Raw genomic sequence first — 18,868 nt, 5'->3', positions numbered from 1 at the left:
TATATATATATATATATATATATATATATATATATACATATATATATATATATATATATATATATATATATATATATATATATATATATATCTTCTTGCCCACCGTTATTCCTATATCAATGGTTCGATTGCCTGAAGCTCCCTCTCTATTGTATTATACCAAAGGCATCCTCTTCTACCAAACCTCTTCTCTCCATATCATTCTTCATTATATCTAGTCACATAATATACCATTGCTAAGAAAATCACATGTTCAATTTAATTCTTCTTTTTGTGTTCTCAGTAGTTTCATATTTATTTTTTGATGGAATATTTCCAAAAAGTATTGTGGTGCCCTATCCTATAATATTTTCTTTCTAAAGCATATATGGTTTCAGCATGGATATTAGAAAAAAAAAGAAAAAAAAAATACTTCTTTTAATCAAGTATTCCATCTCACTAGATTACGATTTTATGGAGAGTTTACTCTCTATGGAGACGTGCCCTGTAATGCAGTGAATACTGAGAAAAAAATAATTCAGAGAGAGAAAATATTCCCTCCCCAATCAACTATCTCCACCCACGTCTTTTCTTCAATTATATTACCAATTTTATCACTGCCTAAATGTGTATATTTTTCTATAATTTTATTTCAAAATCTCCATTATATCGAAGTGCTTCCTCCTTTATGACTTGTGGCGTTGGTATCAAATCCATAATTTAAACCCGAGTTTTTAGATGCTTACAAACACGCTATTCCCCCTTTATCGCAAAGTCCAACTTCCCAAAACAAAAACAAAAAACTTGTTACGCAGATTTCTACTGCAAGCTCTCCTTTTGTTGCGCATTCGATTCAACATTGAATGCACGCACGTCAAATCTTAGTTATATTTCTTTTATCTTGTTTTGGATTTATCGAAATCTAGTGTAATGTCCTAATTCTATGTTTTAATTCTAATAGATCAGGATGGTCATAAGGATCTATTGGATTAGTATGGTCATAAGGGCCATTCATTTAACGAATAACCATAAAAATTCTTTAGGCCGTCTGGATTTAATCACAGCGTCATAATATATTCAATACTGTAAAAAAAATTTAGCATATCAAACAAACGATATATAGTTGGTTTGCTAGACAAAATTACCGCTTACTGGCATTTATACAAATATCTCATTTAAACAGATTTAACACTCAATGAAATTAATGTAGTTTTGTTTATCTGTTTTCACCAAATTCCATTAAAATCCATTTTCGGAGGTATATCATCATATTGAAGATTAGAGTTTATAATGTCGAACCAATAATTAATCAAAGGAGTAAGACGAGAAGTTTCTCTCTCCTAGATAATTCACTGCATTTTAAACATGATTTAGAAAGCAACTGTCTAGCATATTTAACTTGTTATCTCTCTTGTCTATTCCTACTGGAGTGAAGATTGTTAATCTTATATTCTAAACCATACTTTGTCGCCCTTAACTCGCCTTTTTCTTAATACAATGAAGTGCTATAAGACCCTCATTTTATGAGAAAACGCCCGAATCAATAATGTTATTTTTTAATCAGTTTCAATAATTAAACAAAAAACAGAAGAAACAAATTCAGTATATCTATCTGCAGTGGGTTTTTAATGAAATCTTACTTTTTAATGGAGTGTGATAGCAACTCCTTTCTTTCTGTACCTGGTGCAGGGCAAAGACAGCAAAGGGAAGACAGGAACGTTGCTTGGATTTATGAGAGCATTTGGCTGCTTTAGTTAGGTGGATCCGCAATAGGTAGCCCTGTGCTTGTCGTCTGCCCCTTGCTTACTCAAGACTTAATGTTTTACATCAACATATGAACCTTCCGAAATACCAAAACCCCATAAAGTTTTTTTTTTTTTTTTTTTTTTTATCTAGCTGCTAAGGCACACGGTTCTTTTTTTTATAGTAAGGCTTTCCTGTCTTCTTTTTACTGTCTTTGGTGCAAGGATAGGTGACGATAAGTATAGGGTGAGCCATTGTTAATATCTTGAATACTGGACCTCTCTTTGTCGGTCCTGAGCTCTCGAAGTTTCATTAAGATGACCTTTCATCACTGAGTCAAGATCTGGAAAATACAGGAATTTTACAAGAGAACATGATATTTAAAGGGCAAATGTTCAGAATTAAAATGAATTACATGCGAGAGCACTGGGAGAAAATTATAACATCTAAAGAAACTTCCACGTTTAGAACTTAACGCAGCCCTGGTTCTTATTACACCAGGAGAAGCATACAGCCATCTTAAATTATACAGGAACCTTCTTGATACAAAAATATTTTATTGTTTTCTGATTGGTATAAGTAACTGTATACAAAATTGTAACCAGAAAGCTGGATGTAAATTAAAAATTAAATAAATTACATACAAAAGGAAATTACTACAAAACTAGATGAAACTTTTACTGCCAAATTTTACAGAGTTGATTACTTAATAAGAAACTGATCAGAGCCGAATTCATTATTCATTGTTCATCTTGTAACATAATGAGTAAACAAGTTGCTCTGCTTTCAGAATGTTAATTCACATTATGATATCAATACCATTTTGCTTACATTCCAGAGTTTTAAACCTTTACCTAAACACGTGACTTCCATAACAAGCACCCAAATTGGCTTACATACTCCTTATGGATTGCTTTTTTTGATGAAACAAGTTAGCCACCTGAAAATTAAAGATGGCGGCCACTTTTCACGATGGCAGCCACTTTTCAAGATGGATGTCATTGAATATCTAAACATAGGCCTACAGCATTTCCCAATGAAATCGCAAGGAGTTTAGATATTTGAATGAATTAATATAGATAAAAAATATATACAGAATAGAAATTCGGAGCCATGGGTATAGTGAACATAAATAGTTAGTTTACTGTCCCAAAGGCTATCTAATTAGTGCCACACCAGTTAGCTACGACGTATTACGTGTAATTTAACAACGATGTGTAGTTAGACAACTGCATCTAATTTGACAGGGTGTGCTAGCATATCGGGACCGAGCAATTGGTAAAGGGGCCTAACATTGCTTTACGTGTCGTTATATGGATGGTTATTATTATTATTATTATTATTATTATTATTATTATTATTATTATTATTATTATTATTATTACAAACTAAACTACAACTTAGTTGGAATAGCAGGAAGCACAACGGATTAAATGATAATGGATGGTTGGTGAGACTAGTGAACATCATATATTTTTATTGCCGAACCTAGTCGTATCCCATCCATTATTGTGTATCATTGTTATCAAGGGGGTTAAAGAATAAACCTTCAGTCTTGATTCACTGAATACTTATAATTGCCCTACTATGATACCCTGAATAACATTAACCCTGCATGCGTAATATGTACCCCATGTGGAGTCCGAGCGCATGTGCATAACCATATTTTTCAAGATTAGGCATGATATTTCAGCTTTTCCTGCCGGGTCGAGGTGCACGGTGTCAGTTTGTGTTGTGATTCGATCGCCGACAGACATGTCAAGTTCAGCTCCAGGAATTCACCGGTTCATAGCCCTTCAAAGTTTGCCTGGACACCAGGTGGGTACCTTATTACCGAACAAAGTACAAACCATAAAATTGTATAATTTTACATTTTGATATATATCTCAGTGTTATTTATTAAAGTTAAGGAAATTTTGAGTTAGTAATGGTGAATAGTGTTGCCATATAATAATTTGGTTACCATGAGGCTTTGTGGCCACGTGTGCCGGTAAATAAGTGAAAACTAAAGTTTTTTTTTTTTTTCTCTTTTCAGTTTTTGAAGATGCCAAAAAGATTCCCATCCAAGAAGGAAATTGATGCCAGTGCCACACCTGTGCCATCTATCAGTTCCACCCCTGTGCCATACATCAGTTCCACCCTTGTGCCATACATCAGTTCCACCACTGTGCCATCACCCAATGCCACCCCGTTGCCACCCCGTGTACCTTATGTCAAATGACCCTCACAGAAGACTTTTTTTTTTTCTATTTTTTAGAATCTTTTGAGGATTCATATTTTTTTTTTTACTTGTATTCTTGAATGTATATGTGGTATCCACATATAATTACAGGGTCTTATATTCATTTCTGAAAGCGCAATAGGGAAAATACCTTATGTCAAATTGTCCTCTCGGAAGATTTTGTTTTTTTGTTTTTTAGAATCTTTTAAGCATTCATATTTATTTTTTTTAACTTGTCTTGCATTCTAGAATGTATATGTTGTAGCCACATATAATTTGAGGGTCTTATACTGATTTTTGAGACACCAATAGGGAAAATACCTTATGTCAAATGACCTTCTCGGAAGATTTTTTTTTTATTTATGTTTTTTTGGAGTCTTTTCAGTATTCATATTCAGTTTATTTTATTTGTGTTGTATTCTAGAATGTATATTTGGTATCCACATATAATTTGAAGGTATTTGATTGATTTCTGAAAGAGCAATAGGGAAAATACCTTATGTCAAATGGCCCTCCCGGAAGAAATTTCTGTATTTTGTTTTTCTGGAAGCTTTTAATTACTCAGATTTACTTTTTTTACCTGCTTTGCATTCTAAAATGAACAATACACAATTGTTTAAGATATTATAAAAATATTTTACCATTTAGGTAGATTACAGGGGATATTTTTAAAGTAGTGTTTTTTTACGCCAAAATAATTTCCTTTTTTTCACCCCAGCCACAGATTTGGTGTTTTTGGTCCAGGGGTTTCTTGAAAACTGGCATGGATATTCCCATATAATATATCTTCAATATCCAGGTCACCAAAGTATTATAGGTCAAGTGTAAATATATTTATGGTCTGTTTTGTGGATGTATATATTTTTGTGTAGTTATTTTTTAAAAAATATTTGTAATGAATATTAAAAAAACAGTCACATTTTCTTTACTTCTAACATAGTATTAAGGAATGATTAGTGATCATTTTGCAAGTTTTAGTTGTCTGATATCTTTAATAATAAAGGAGTTATTTGATCCAAAAATGGAGGTCACCGTACAGGTACCAGGTTATTGACGACGGACCAACAAATTAAGGTTACTTACGCAGGGTTAAGCAAGCTGGCAAATACAAATCCAATGCCAGCTAAATTCCAGAATGATTGGAGGAAGTGTTGTCTTTGCCAGAAGATTGAAAAGCTCAAGTAACCATCTGTGCAACAACTACAAGGCTAACCATGATTGTGACTACTAGTCCTATCTTTCATGCAATAATGAGAAGTCTATTGTTCTGGATCCAGTCCGACTTCTTGGTTGTAGTGGCATTGAAGAAACTCTGAGGAGGAACAAACAGTATCACAAAAGTTGACGGGTCATATTCGACAACACAAAACTTGTTGCATAGTATGAGGCAGCTTGTGTGACCAAATAGGGTACTGAATACACCAGCCACATTGAGGAGACTGAATAATCAGAAAAAAGGTGTTCCATGTAAAAGTCGAAAAGCTCTGAAAAGCCTTGCAAGATATGGGTAATCCTTTCAAGGAGGAGAGTCAAGACCTGATCTCCAGTGATGTAAAGGATATTGTTGACCAAACTGCCACAAAGTCTAGCACACATCATGTAAAAGGCAAGGTTTGTGTCCAGTAGTTTATGGACAGACTGTCCTTACTACAATACAAACATACTCTACCAAATACAAGAGAATAGTCATTTGTGATGTACCATCTAGTTTATAAGCTGACAATGTAGTGCTGAATTCCCTAAAACTGGGAAAAATTCCTGATTGAAAAGAGGATTGAAGCCAAGATATTAAAATTTATGGCTAAGATTATAATAAAGTTTTGATCGAAGCTATTGATAGATAAGGAGTCAGTGGCTTTGTATTAAAGATTCTTAAAACTACTGAAAGTAATTTGGTTATATACAGTCCTGTTGTGTATGGAATTGTACTTCTTGTTTCATACTCGCATCTTACAATACAACAGTTTTACTTTTTTGTCCAACCTCTTACTTTTCCTTACACTAATAATGAACCACACAGCGTAAGTGTGCCAGGCCATGTTTTGTTTTGTTTGAATTTTTGTGATGCTATTGCCTGTAAGACCTGGAATATAGTCTTTATATCTTTTTAATAAAATTTTGTTGCATTCACCCCGCCTCCCAGTTACAACCTAATGACTCACTCGCACATTGGTGACCACAAGAGTGACCAGCTCCTCCTGCCTTTGCCCTAATTGCTGTGTCTTACGCTTTGATGAAGCTTCCCTCCGACCCTGACTCTCCTATCAACCTTACTCCCGTGAAACTACTGCCCTTTGCCAGTGCAGAGGCATCCACCTTGTTTCAGTGTGTCTAGGAACAGTTTCACATTGAGGGCGCGACTCACTCATGTACTAAAGCATACTATATCTTTGCGGTGATCCCTGAGGACACTTTCCTGGATATCTCTGTGTGGTTTTGTGAGCTATGGGACACCCAATAAAGCACAACTCCCTCAAAACATACCCCCTGGATAAGTACTCACCATTGCCAGCCGCTCATATAGCCAAGGTTTTTCAGATTTCAAAGCAACCATTGGGGGATAAAAAGTCCTTGCTCAACCTCAGGGAAATGACCAGTATTGCTCGACTGCCACTTGCTGCAGACCCATTTCCTATGGAAGTGAACCTACTTCGTGCCCTTTTGGTACGACGCTTACCAATACCTTTACACGCTGCTATACCTGATGTCAATATATTGTCCATGAAGGATCTGATGACCAAAGTTGATGCCCTTATTGACAGCCACTTCACCATATTTAAGACCTACATCAAGGCCTTTACTCTTGACAATGAGGTCAACTATTCAGCATCAACCAAAGACGACATGAATGAGAATGCATAAAGACATATACGCCTACCTCGTGGATCACCGGAGCGGCGCCAAAGCCGCCCATCACCCACACATGTCACCACTTGCTCTCACTCCAACTAACGATCTCTAAAAGCACTTACAGACTCCTTTCGGCTATATTTATGGTACTACCACTCCAGATTCGGGGCTGCTGTAAAGAAATGTAAGAACAATTGTCAGTCCATAAAAAACTTGTAAGTAGGCCATCGCTTGTGGTGGTGGCCTTCACTGTCACTAATGTTTTCTTTTTACATGATGCAGGTACGGGCATGCAATTTTTGGTAGACACAGGTGCTGGCCATATTCTATGGCCAAGGCCATCCTTCTGGACACAGCTTAGTCCGCCTGGTAGCTGCCAACGTATCTCTGATACATACCCAAAGTTAAAAGAACCTCATAATATAGTTTAGGAGCACCTAATATCAATGAAAGATTATCGTTGCTGACATCACATTGCCAGTCCTCGGAGCAGATTTCCTCTCACATTTCCATCTCCTGATTGATGTTCCTCGCTGACGTTAAGTCAATGCAGATTCTTACTCATAAACACCTCTTCATACGGCTCCCTCCAAACTTGCTCTCCACATCAGCACGGCATGGAAGCCCAAGCCAACCTCCAAACGTTGTACAAGGAATTCTTCCATCAAGAACTTCGTCAACTACCCACAGTTCCTACCAAGTATTGTATTTATCATGTCCGGAAAATTAGCCGTAAAAAATTTTGCCATACAAAAATTTTCCTAAGGAATTTTTGCCTCGGGAAATTTTTTATGATGAAAAAAATGGCCACAAGACAATTCTGCCATAAATAGATGATGCAGACTGTTTTGTTTCTGAGGTACCTTTTATCCCTTTTAAACAACCAATGAGGTAATCAAGTAAGTAAGTAATTGTGATGCAGACTGTTTTGTTCCTGAATTTTTTGAATAATTGTTAAAAAAATTATTTATATATTGACCTTGAGAAAAACAAGAAGTGGACTTGTGACAGGACTTTTAAATGCAGCCCAGAAATATATTACAAATTATTCACATTACATCTTCTTATGAAAAATACTAGCATACCACTTATTTTTGTCTTTCTGCCTGATAAATCTCAAGTAACTCACAGCAGATATTTCGTTGCCTTGAAGGACTTATGCCCATCAGTGCAACCTGATACCTTAATGGTTGATTTTGAAAAAAAGAAAAAACTGGTGTTAACGGTTTTTCTAATATATATCAAATAGCAGAAATAACAGTTTGCATATATAACATGGCTAAAAACATTTATAGACTCATTGTGGATCTCGGTTTAAAGCCGCGTTATCAAACAGACGCAGAATTCAACAACAAATCAAATTCTTCACTGCATTAGCTTTTCTTCCGGTGCAGGATGTTATTGATGGTTTTCTTGTGTTATCAGATGATGATAATTTACCCAAAAAATTAGTATCTTATTTCGAAACTCATTATATAAGATGATAACGGGGTAGCGAAGAGCGAAGACGAAGAGTGGAGCCTAATTTTGCTATTGAATTATGGAATGTTTTTGAACGAACTAAGCATAATATAAAACTGATTTTGAGCGAAGCGAAAAATCTATTTTTGGGTGAGATGGCCATGTCGTCCTGATGGAAGTTCCTATAGGGTAGCTTCCTAGGGTATATTACAACTACGGCGATATTCCAAGAGAATTTACCTTAAGGTACCAGAATTCTAACTCCTGGAGCGAGTATCCCTCGTGAAAGGGATATCGCGACATATCAGAGGACGTATTCTAGACACATCACATGGCAATCTACATCCTGGACAGAGATTTCGTCTCGTAGGAGGTGATTGGCGAGATACGAATTCGGGAAAGAAAAAGGGGAGCCGCTCCCAAGGCTTCCCTATCCCCCGATTCGTATGCGTGCCTGGCGCCAATCCTGGCGCCATCTGTATTCCTTGTAGCGTACACGAGGTGCTACAGATACTGTATGTAGGGAGGGGTCCTACAGCCCTTTCTTAGAAAGGCAAGGGCGGGTCCATCAGGACGACATGGCCATCTCACCCAAAAATAGATTTTTCGCTTCGCTCAAAATCCGTTTTTTGGGCTCAAGCCATGTCGTCCTGATGGAAGTGTACCAGAGCATTATTGTATCTGTGGATTCTCAGAACGTGCCGTACTCCCCGGAGGTAATTTTTTCCCCGGTCGACTAGACCTAGAGACCTAAGATGTTACCGTTATACATCTTTTCAACTAACTATAAACTATGTTAGAGCTTCCTGCCCCCTACAGGGAAGAGTCCTACTAGACTCTGGAAAAGTCTCGAAGAGTACATATACCTATGTATGAATACCAGGCAAGCTAATATAGTGGTCTCGCCCTATATTAAGTAAAGCATAGTTTGTAAAGAACCACTGCGTCAATATGAAATATCGACCAGTTCTCCGCACAATACTTGTATTGGACAAAGGTTTTATATCCGCATAGGAGGAAAACCAATGCAACATAGCTTGCATAAAGGAACAATTCTATTAGAATTATCCCAGATAAGGTACATAGAATGAATGCTCAATTATACCAATAAATTGACACAGGTGAAGGAGACGCAAGGTTCTCAAGAACCAGATTATTGACAGGCAATAAATAGACAGGTTAACAACAATTATATATATATACATAAGAAGAGGATAACCCAAAACTTTAAGCATAAGTATGATAGTAAACAGAGCTTGTTTGTCTGAAAGAAAAAACATTAGATGCCACTTTTAAGATACCGAGGTATCAAAGTCATAAACGCCTGTATTACAAATCAATGACATTAGCGTTAGAAACGCTCGGCACACATGTCTGCACTTATGCTAGGTTCACCTTCGGAAATGGAACAGTCTGGATGGGCAACACAGTGCCCTCACTTAGTTTGTAGTACAGTATGTAACTACACACTCACCCTGGAATTAAGCGTCCCAATTAAGACCACTGTTCCTCGCAGAGTTAAACAGTAGGGTTAACACCGCGACCCACTGCTACCACAGATCTCTTTTAGTTCCTCTACTTGCTTCGCATAGTGGCGAAAGAACACTCTGGAAGACTTCCAGCCAGTGTATGAACGGAGATGTTCAAAATCCATACAATTAAAGAAATTTAAGAATGAGGCAACTTTCCTCGGATCGTGACTTGCGGTTGTATTGTCAGGATCCGCTCTGCGAATAAAATATGTGATTTTCGCTCTGAGTTGATTCAGAGATAAATTTGAGCCTGATGTTTCTCCCCTGAATAGTTGACCACCCTTGAAGTCTGAAGTTCTATGAAGATAGACCTTTAGGCATTCTACTGGACATAGAGATGCATCTTCTTTCAGAGGGCAGATTCTCCAGGGACCCCACCTGTTGGTGGGTAACTCATTCTTGGCGAGAAACGTAGGATCCGGAAACAGGTTCAGTTCTCCCCCATCCAGGAACTGAACACGACCTGCCTCTCTCGAGAGGCTACAATCTCACTAACCCTGGCCCCGGACGGGAGTGCAAAATAGGAAAATAACTTTTTGTGTCAAATCCTTTAACGCACACTCTTCATTGCTCAACAGAGAAGCGAAATGAAGAACTTGTCTAAAGACCATGAAATGGGCTTTGGAGGTGCTGAAGGTCTGAGCCTAGCACAGGCTTTCGGGACTTTATTAAAGATCTCGTTACCTAGGTCGACCTGGAAGGCATATAGAATGGGTCTTGTCAAAGCAGACTTACACGCTGAAATCGTGTTCGCTGCCAACCCTTGACCATGGAGGTGGAGAAGAAAGATAAGCAGAAGTCTGTCAAGATCTCCTGCGGATTCTTCGCCTTGACAAAAGGCCACCCATTTTCTCCAAGATAACTCATATTGCCTTCTAGTAGATTTGCACTTATATTCCTCAAGGAAGTCTATACTGGCTTTCGAAATCCCGAAACGCTTTCTCACCGCTAGGGAGAGAAAATCATGAGCTGCAGGGTCCGGGTTTTCTGTAATGAAGTGCAGACAGTTGACTTCTGGACTCGCTGGGTCAGAACTGGATCTGGTAGTGGTACAAACTTCAGCTACAGTTCCAATGCCAGGAGGAACCACACGCTGTTCGGCCACTTGTGGGCCACTATTGCCGCTACCCTTTGAAGGATCTCAGTTTGTTGAGGACCCTCAACAGAAGGTTGTGAGGAGGGAACAGATAAATCTTGGACCATCTGTTCCAGTCGAGGGACATCGCGTCCACTGCTTCCGCTAAGGGGTCCTCGTACGGGGCACGTACAGGGGCAACTTCTTGTTGTCTTTCGTCGCAAAGAGGTCTATCCGCAGTTCTGGGACTGATTCAGAATGAAGAAGAGAGATCCTGCGTCTAAGGACCATTCCGACTCTATAGGTGTGAACCTGGATAGAGCGTCCGCTGTCACATTGCGGACTCCTTGAAGGTGAACTGCCGACAGGTACCACTTCTTCTTTTCCGCCAATCGGAAGACGGCCAACATCACCTGGTTGAGAGGTGGTGACCTCGATCCTTGTCGATTCAAGTATCTTACAACTACCTCGCTGTCTATCACCACCTTATGTGGATCGAGTGACGCGGGGATACTTTCTTTAAGGTAAGGAGCACTGCCCTAGCTTCTAGAAAGTTTTATGTGAAAGGTCTTGAATAGCCTGGACCAAGTCCCCTGGACTTTTTTCCGATGAGAGTGACCTCCCCATCCCTCCTTCGAAGCGTCTGAGTGAATCCTCACCGACGGGGGAGGTGGCTGAAGAAGAACCGACTTCTTTAGATGTCTGGCTTGGGACCAAGGCCTGAGAAGAGTACTTAGCCGAAGCGGCTGGTCTTCTCAGATCTCTTCACGCGTTTGATGCATAACTTCTCCAAACTCCGATTGCATCCTTTAGCTGTGCTCTTAGCACTGGGTCTGTCACCGAAGCAAACTGGAGAGAGCGCAGTACTCTCTCCTGCTCGTGTCTTGATATCCTTTCGGAATCTTGAAGTCTCTTGACAGAACCCGCTATCTCCTTCCTTTTCTTCGCCGGGGTGGAGAAACGGTGTGACAAAAGGTCCCAGTGGATTCCCAGCCACTGGAACTTTTGAGATGGAGAAAGTCTAGACTTTTTCTGTTGATCTTGAAGTCTAGGTACTCTAGGAACTGGATCACTTGACTGGAAGCTTGCCAGCATTCTGTCTCGGATGCTGCCCACACCAACCAGTCGTCCAGGTAGGCTACTACCTGAATTCCCTTTAGGCGTAATTGTTTGAGAGCTACGCTCGCAAGCTTCGTAAAAATCCTTGGGGCTATGTTTAGCCCGAATGGCATGGCTCCGAAGGCGTATAGTCTTCGTTGTAGCCTGAACCCTAGGTAGGGGGAGAGTCGATGGCTAATTGGAATGTGCCAATCGGCGTCTGACAAGTCTATAGAGACGGAATATGCCCTCTTGGGCAGTAAGGTCCTTATGTGTTGCAGTGTTAGCATTTTGAATTTGCAATTCACTATGAACTTGTTGAGTGGCGACAAGTCCAGAATGACTCTGAGCTTTTCCGAGTCTTTCTTGGGAACACAAAACAGCCTCCCTTAGAAATTGATGGGCTTCACCCTTCGGATCACCTTTTTTCTCCAACAGTTCTTGAACGTACTCCTCCATAACGGGGGTGGAGTGTTGGAAAAACCAAAGGCACGGGGGTGGAGTGCTGTACCAGCTCCCGCCCAGTCCATTCTTGAGTAGGCTGTGGGCCCAGGGATCGAAGGTCCACCGATCCCGATATTTCAGAAGTCCCCCTCCTACCGGTATCACCTCACTTGAACTGCCGTCCTGAGGTCTTGCCTTCCTGACCACGACCACCCCTGAATCCCCTTCCCCTTGAGGGGCGTCTAGACGAGCCTCTGGCTGCTCCTCTAGGCTTTGCTCGAAAGGAAGTAGACTGCCCTTCGAACGCTGGGGTGAATGCCGTGGACTGTGTCGACACGGCCTGGGGTACCCACTGAAAGGTGGTCGGGGTTTGTGCCACGATCTGGGACACTGGGGGCAATGGCAATTGCAGTTGCTGTTGCTGTCTAAGAGGCTTGGCTGGCCGAGACGGTAGCCTAGTCCTCATAGTCTTCTTCTTTGGTTGAGAACCCTCATCCGGGGAAGACTTTCTTTTGATAGCCAGGCCCCACTTCTGGAGAAGGTTTCTATTCTCCAAGGCGGCCTTATCAACAACTTCTTTGACCAAGTCGGTAGGGAAAAGGTCTTCTCCCCAAATGTTGGAGGAGATTAGTTTCTTTGGCTCGTGCCTCACCGTACCCGAGGTAAACACGAACTCCCTACAAGCTCTCCTTGCCTTGACGAAGCCATAAAGGTCCTTCGTCTCTGTGGCCAGATGAGGCTTGGCCACTACCATGAACATTTCATGGACCTTGGGGTCACTTGCCATCGTCTCGAGAGTAGTCTGAAGAGACATTGAGGCAGTCAGTCTTTCTCTTGTATCGAACTCACTTCGCAAAAGAAAGTCAGACAGCTTAGGGAGGTCCTTGCCGAACTGACGTCCGGCAATATCAGCCTCCAACTTTCCCACTGAGAACGTAAGATGGACGTCCTTCCAGTCTTTGTGGTCCATAGGCAGGGCCAGCGACAAGGGTTTACACTCCTCTAGGGAGGGGCAAGACTTGCCGGCCTCGATTGCTTTTAGTACAGCCAGAAACCCTTTCTGTAAAAAGGGGAAGGCTCTAGTAGGCGAGGACACAAAGGAAGGGAGCTTCCTATTCAATGCGGCTACCTTTGAGTTAGAGAAGCCCCTCTCTTTCATCGAGGATGAAAGTAGAGCTTGAGCCTTAGCATGGTCCATCACTATGACCTCCTTCGGGTCTGTCTCCTCCTTTGAAGCTGGTTCCTTCCTCAGCCGGACATAACAGTCCGGATATGATGCCTTGCTGGGCCAGAATTCCACCTCCTCCAGGGGAACTGAGCCCAGCTTATCAGAGATGACGATCTTTCCAGTCGTCATCGGCATGTGCTCAGCATACCTCCATGGGTTAGCATCTGAGCACAAGGGAAGGTCTTTCACATTGAGCTTTTTCTGGGGCCCATGTGATTCTGCAAGGCACTGCATTCGCAGTTCCATTGCAGCCGCCTTCTCCTGATTCTCCTCCTGCATTTGTTGGATCATTCCAACAATAGAAGAGAGGGCCTGTCCCAGCTCTACTGGGAGACCGGCCGATGTAGAGGGGCTTGAACTTCATCCTGGGCTTCTGCCAGGAGGTCTTCCTCCTGACACCCGTCCACATCAGACATCCTGTCATCTAGCTGGATGTCTTGCATCGCGACCGCGACTTCAGCATCCACCTGGATCTGAACTTAGGGGATCTCCTCTTGAGGCTGGGGAATCACTGCATCAGCTGATGCCTTAGGGAAAGGATACGCCCTCATCTTCTCACTTGGAAGATAAGGGCCAGAAGTGTTCTTTTGGAAGCCCCTTACCCAGGTACGAAGCTTCTTCCTAGCTATTTAAATGTCTCAGTAATCAGGTTAGTGCACACAGTACATACCTGAGGGTCCCAATACCGGAGATCATCCTTGGAGACAGCGTATGCTACGTGTCTCCTACAAAACTCATGTCCTTAGAGGTTCTTGCTGCTGACATTGCAGAAAGCACTTCCCCACTTCGGAGTGTCCTTCTGTAAAGAGAAGAAATTTCCATGAGTATCAAGTGAACTATGTATCACTGGATATGCATAGTATAGCATAACAATTCAGAAAGGAAAGACACACAGTTGTGTTTCCCTCACAACCCATTGTTGCAGCCTTCCAGATAATAAAATCAAAATGGTTTATCTCTTTTAGAGTAACCAATGCAAGGTTTCCAGAGGAAACAGGTGGAGCTCACACCTAAGCAATGATTTTAAAATCCTGGATAATAGACAGGGAAGAACTCAGCTTCCTATCTGTAGGGCAACAGCAAAGGGATGTGCAAGAAAACACAATAGTGTTAGAAGATACAGTGCTCTACCAAAACCTTTACTATAGTTTTCTTCTTACTGTATATGCTATACAGAAGAATACTAGTACAGTATAGGGGGATGTGTGCCGGCCTGCCTTTGCCGGCCGGCACACACCACAACTAGCTTTAAAGTATACTACTTAACAGCTATAGGGCGGCAGCACTCTGGTTCAAATGCCTGTGCCGGTCGGCAGCAACTGCCGGCCGGTAACAGCCAGTGTTGGCCGGCAATGGCTGCCGGCCAGCAACTACACAAGGTAGTACCCAGCTGCCGGCCACACTCTTGGTGACCGGCAGACAAGGACTGACATAAGCCGGCCGGCAAAGGTACAAGACCGATGCCAGCCGGCAGCAAAAGAACCAGAGGACTACACCTGCCCGGCTGCCGGCCTCATAGGCCGGCAGCCGGGACAGGTACAGCACTAGAAGAAAAATAGAATGGATGCCGGGATAAGAGTGTACACAACCTCCAAGCCCGGCAACCGAAAGAGTGCATATAAGGAAGGGGAGAAACTAATTCAGGCTTCCTTGACCAATGCCGTCCGGCTCTGCCGGCAGGCATGGATGAGGGACCAAGAGAGGTCCGGGCAGCACTCGAAAACATAAGACCCTTGCCGGCCAGAAGCTCTGCCGGCCGGCAAGGGGCTGAGTCAATTCCACATCCTAACCTATACTAGGTCCAGAAGTAGAACGACGTACAGTACAGTAAGACCCCTGCCGGCCAGCTCTGCCGGCCGGCAAGGGGCTGAGTCAAATCCACATCCTAACCTATACTAGGTCCAGATGTAGAACGACGTACAGTACAGTAATGGCTCGGCCATTACGAAGAAAGAGGGGGAAGGGACAAGAGGGTCCTGCCAACCTTGCTTTAGTGACAGATCACCCGCAGCCAAGAAACTTATCTTAGCCTAAGGGAGATCTAAGGGGAAAGGCCAGCAATACTTGCCAGCTTCCAGACCACCAAAGCAAGGAAGGCGTTGCTACTCCCAAGGGAAGAACTTATCCTCCCCCGAGAACAGCAACAGGACTAGTCTGGTAGATCACAAAAGAAGGAATCATATCAACAGAAACCTTTGGTAGTGACCTAAGGGAGCTAAGCTCCCTTTGTATGTGTTAGGTCAGCGAGGGGGACTCTGCCCCAAGCCAGACAACACAGACTCAGACTAAAAACTCTGTTGTTCTGTCCCTCTTGAACCATAACTACAGGAGTAGGAAGGTACAGTAACACCCTAGTATAGTTTTATCGAAAATAAATTCGGAAAAAACCACTTAGGGATAAGCCCAAGGCTTAAACAGAGAGAAAGGGATTGCATACCTTCTCCGAAGAAAAGAAAGCAACCGGGGAGTATGATAAAGTATACTAAGGCTCCATAAGCAATTAGCCTAGGCACCAAGAGAATCGATTACCTAATTCACCGAAACTCACACGTATACAATCTTGGAAATATTCCACACAGTCTAAAATGTATAAAATATAGCCTAAAGCTTCAATAAAATTTTAATTACCCTCGGAAAAACCAAAATCATGCATGAAGTACTAGGACCAAACGACTAGGCTACATGGCCTAGCGTAGGCCAGAATGGCGAATACTTCGCCAAATAATACTAAGCACGAAAGGAAATCCTATGTAATGCTAAATAGCTAAAATTATTAAAGCAAAACAACCAGGAATGTCGCTCTGACTAACTAATTTATACCTAGCGAGCGACAGTGTCCAGGACACCTCTGGTAGGCTACGGCTCTTGTATCAAAGATTAATCCTATTAATTACTCAAAATTTTACCAAGAGCCTACATTTATACATAACAGACACTATACTCAACTTATCAGAGGCCGACGAAGACGAAGAAGCCATGAAAAGTCGAATAAATCCAAGATTTGTGAGAAAAACAGGAAAAAACACCGAGTTGTTAAGCTACGCAAAAAGGAATACAGATGGCGCCAGGAATGGCGCTAGGCACGCATACGAATCGGGGGATAGGGAAGCCTTGGGAGCGGCTCCCCTTTTTCTTTCCCGAATTCGTATCTCGCCAATCACCTCCTACGAGACGAAATCTCTGTCCAGGATGTAGATTGCCATGTGACGTGTCTAGAATACGTCCTCTGATATGTCGCGATATCCCTTTCACGAGGGATACTCGCTCCAGGAGTTAGAATTCTGGTACCTTAAGGTAAATTCTCTGGGAATATCGCCGTAGTTGTAATATACCCTAGGAAGCTACCCTATAGGAACTTCCATCAGGACGACATGGCTTGAGCCCAAAAAGCTCTGTTATAAGTATGCATACAAATCTGCTAAAACTTATTATCTATTTAAGAAAAGTAAGAGATTTTCGTAAGAAAGAAATATTGTGACTTAGTTCAAGGAGAAGCAGAAGGAATAAGAAAAAACCATAGTGTTATCAACGCAAGATTCCAACGGCAAGTAGATAGACTAAATTCTAAACAGAAAACGGATTTTGAGCTTAGCGAAAAATATATTTTTGGGTGAGGTAGCCATGTCGTCCTGATGAAAGTTCCTTCAAAGGTAGCTTCCTCGGTACATTTGACTACAGTGATATATCCCAGAGAATTCACCAAATGTATCCAGAATTCTAACTCCTGGAGCGAATATCCCTTAAAATTTTACGAAGGGATATCGTGTAATATCAGAGGACGTATTCTTGACACGTCTCATAGCTATCTACACCCCCAATAGAGCTTTCACTACGAGGGGAAAGAGAGGCAAGAAGAAGGTGAGTCGTTCCAGAGACATCGCTCTCGACGAGTCACTACTGCTCTGCAAATAGTGCGCCTGTCCGCCACCACAAGGCGCCACCGTCATTCTTTGTAGCTTTGTAGGTGTTGCAGATACAGTACTAAAGGGAGGGATTCATTATCCTTTTATCCCAAAAGAGGGTGGGTCCATCAGGACGACATGGCTACCTCACCAAAAAATAGATTTTTTGCTACGCTCAAAATCCGTTTTTTTGTGCTCAGGGCATGTCGTCGTGATGGAAGTGTACCAGAGCATTAATGTATCTGTGGATTTCCAATAGTGCCGTTCATCTCGAGCTAAATCTTTCCTTTTCGGTCTTTAGACCTAGAGACACTTGATGTTACCGTTATACATCGATCAGCTGATCATAAAATATGTCAGTGCTTCCTGCCCCCTACAGGGAAGAGTCTGGGCAGACTCGAGGAAAAAACCCGAGGATTGTGAGTTCAGGGAACAATTTAGCAAACAGTTTGTATATTAGTGTCAACATATACGTAAAGCATAGTCTGTACTAGGATGGAATTGGCTGGGGCAGATTACTGTAGCTCCCGGGTCTGTCGTGAAGAGACGGAGAGGTTTATATATGTGTAGGAACACTTTAAGCATTAAAATGAACAGTCCAGTACAACAAGATGTTACCTGTTTGCCTGGAACACCATGAATCTTAGTTCTGGTATTGACTTAAATATCAAAAGAGTCAAGGATGCTCTGACGTAAACATTTAGATAATTGTTTGAATAAATATTTGGGGCGAAAGAGACACAAATATTCGTTCTATTGTTTATTACAAAATAGAAATCATGGTTGTAAACAATTACAATGTATGATGAATAATTCTACATACAAGCATAAACAGTAATAACAGTATAAAAAGGGTTTGCCTAAAAAGGAAAACATTAGCCACTCAAGGGAAATATGCAGTTTGGCTATACAATCTGTTGTTACTAAAAACACTGTGCATATAAAAATGCCTGGCACTTGTGTCAGTTTATTATGCTTAATGTCACCTGTGTAGGGAGAACAGTCTATAGTGTTATCACTTAAACACAAAACTGAACACGATATGCCTTACGAGTCTATCGTGTACACCCTTCACTATAAGTCCCTAATAGTGCACTTTTTTTTGCAGTAATCAAGCAGCGGGTTTTATCACACTGCCCGCCGCCACCACAAGAAATTTAATTTCTTGTAATTGCTTCGCGTAGTGCTTGAAGAAGACCCTCGAGGACTTCCATCCAGTATAAGCACGAAGACTTTCAAACGACATCGTTTGGAAGAAATTCAGAGACGAGGCAACCTTCCTCGGATCATGACCTACGGGTGTACTGTCTGGATCTGCTCTGCAAATGAAGTAGG

The sequence above is a fragment of the Palaemon carinicauda genome, chromosome 31 (genome assembly GCF_036898095.1).
Source record: "Palaemon carinicauda isolate YSFRI2023 chromosome 31, ASM3689809v2, whole genome shotgun sequence".
Taxonomy (NCBI): Eukaryota; Metazoa; Arthropoda; class Malacostraca; order Decapoda; family Palaemonidae; genus Palaemon; species Palaemon carinicauda.
Note: the sequence above shows the minus strand (reverse complement) of the source record.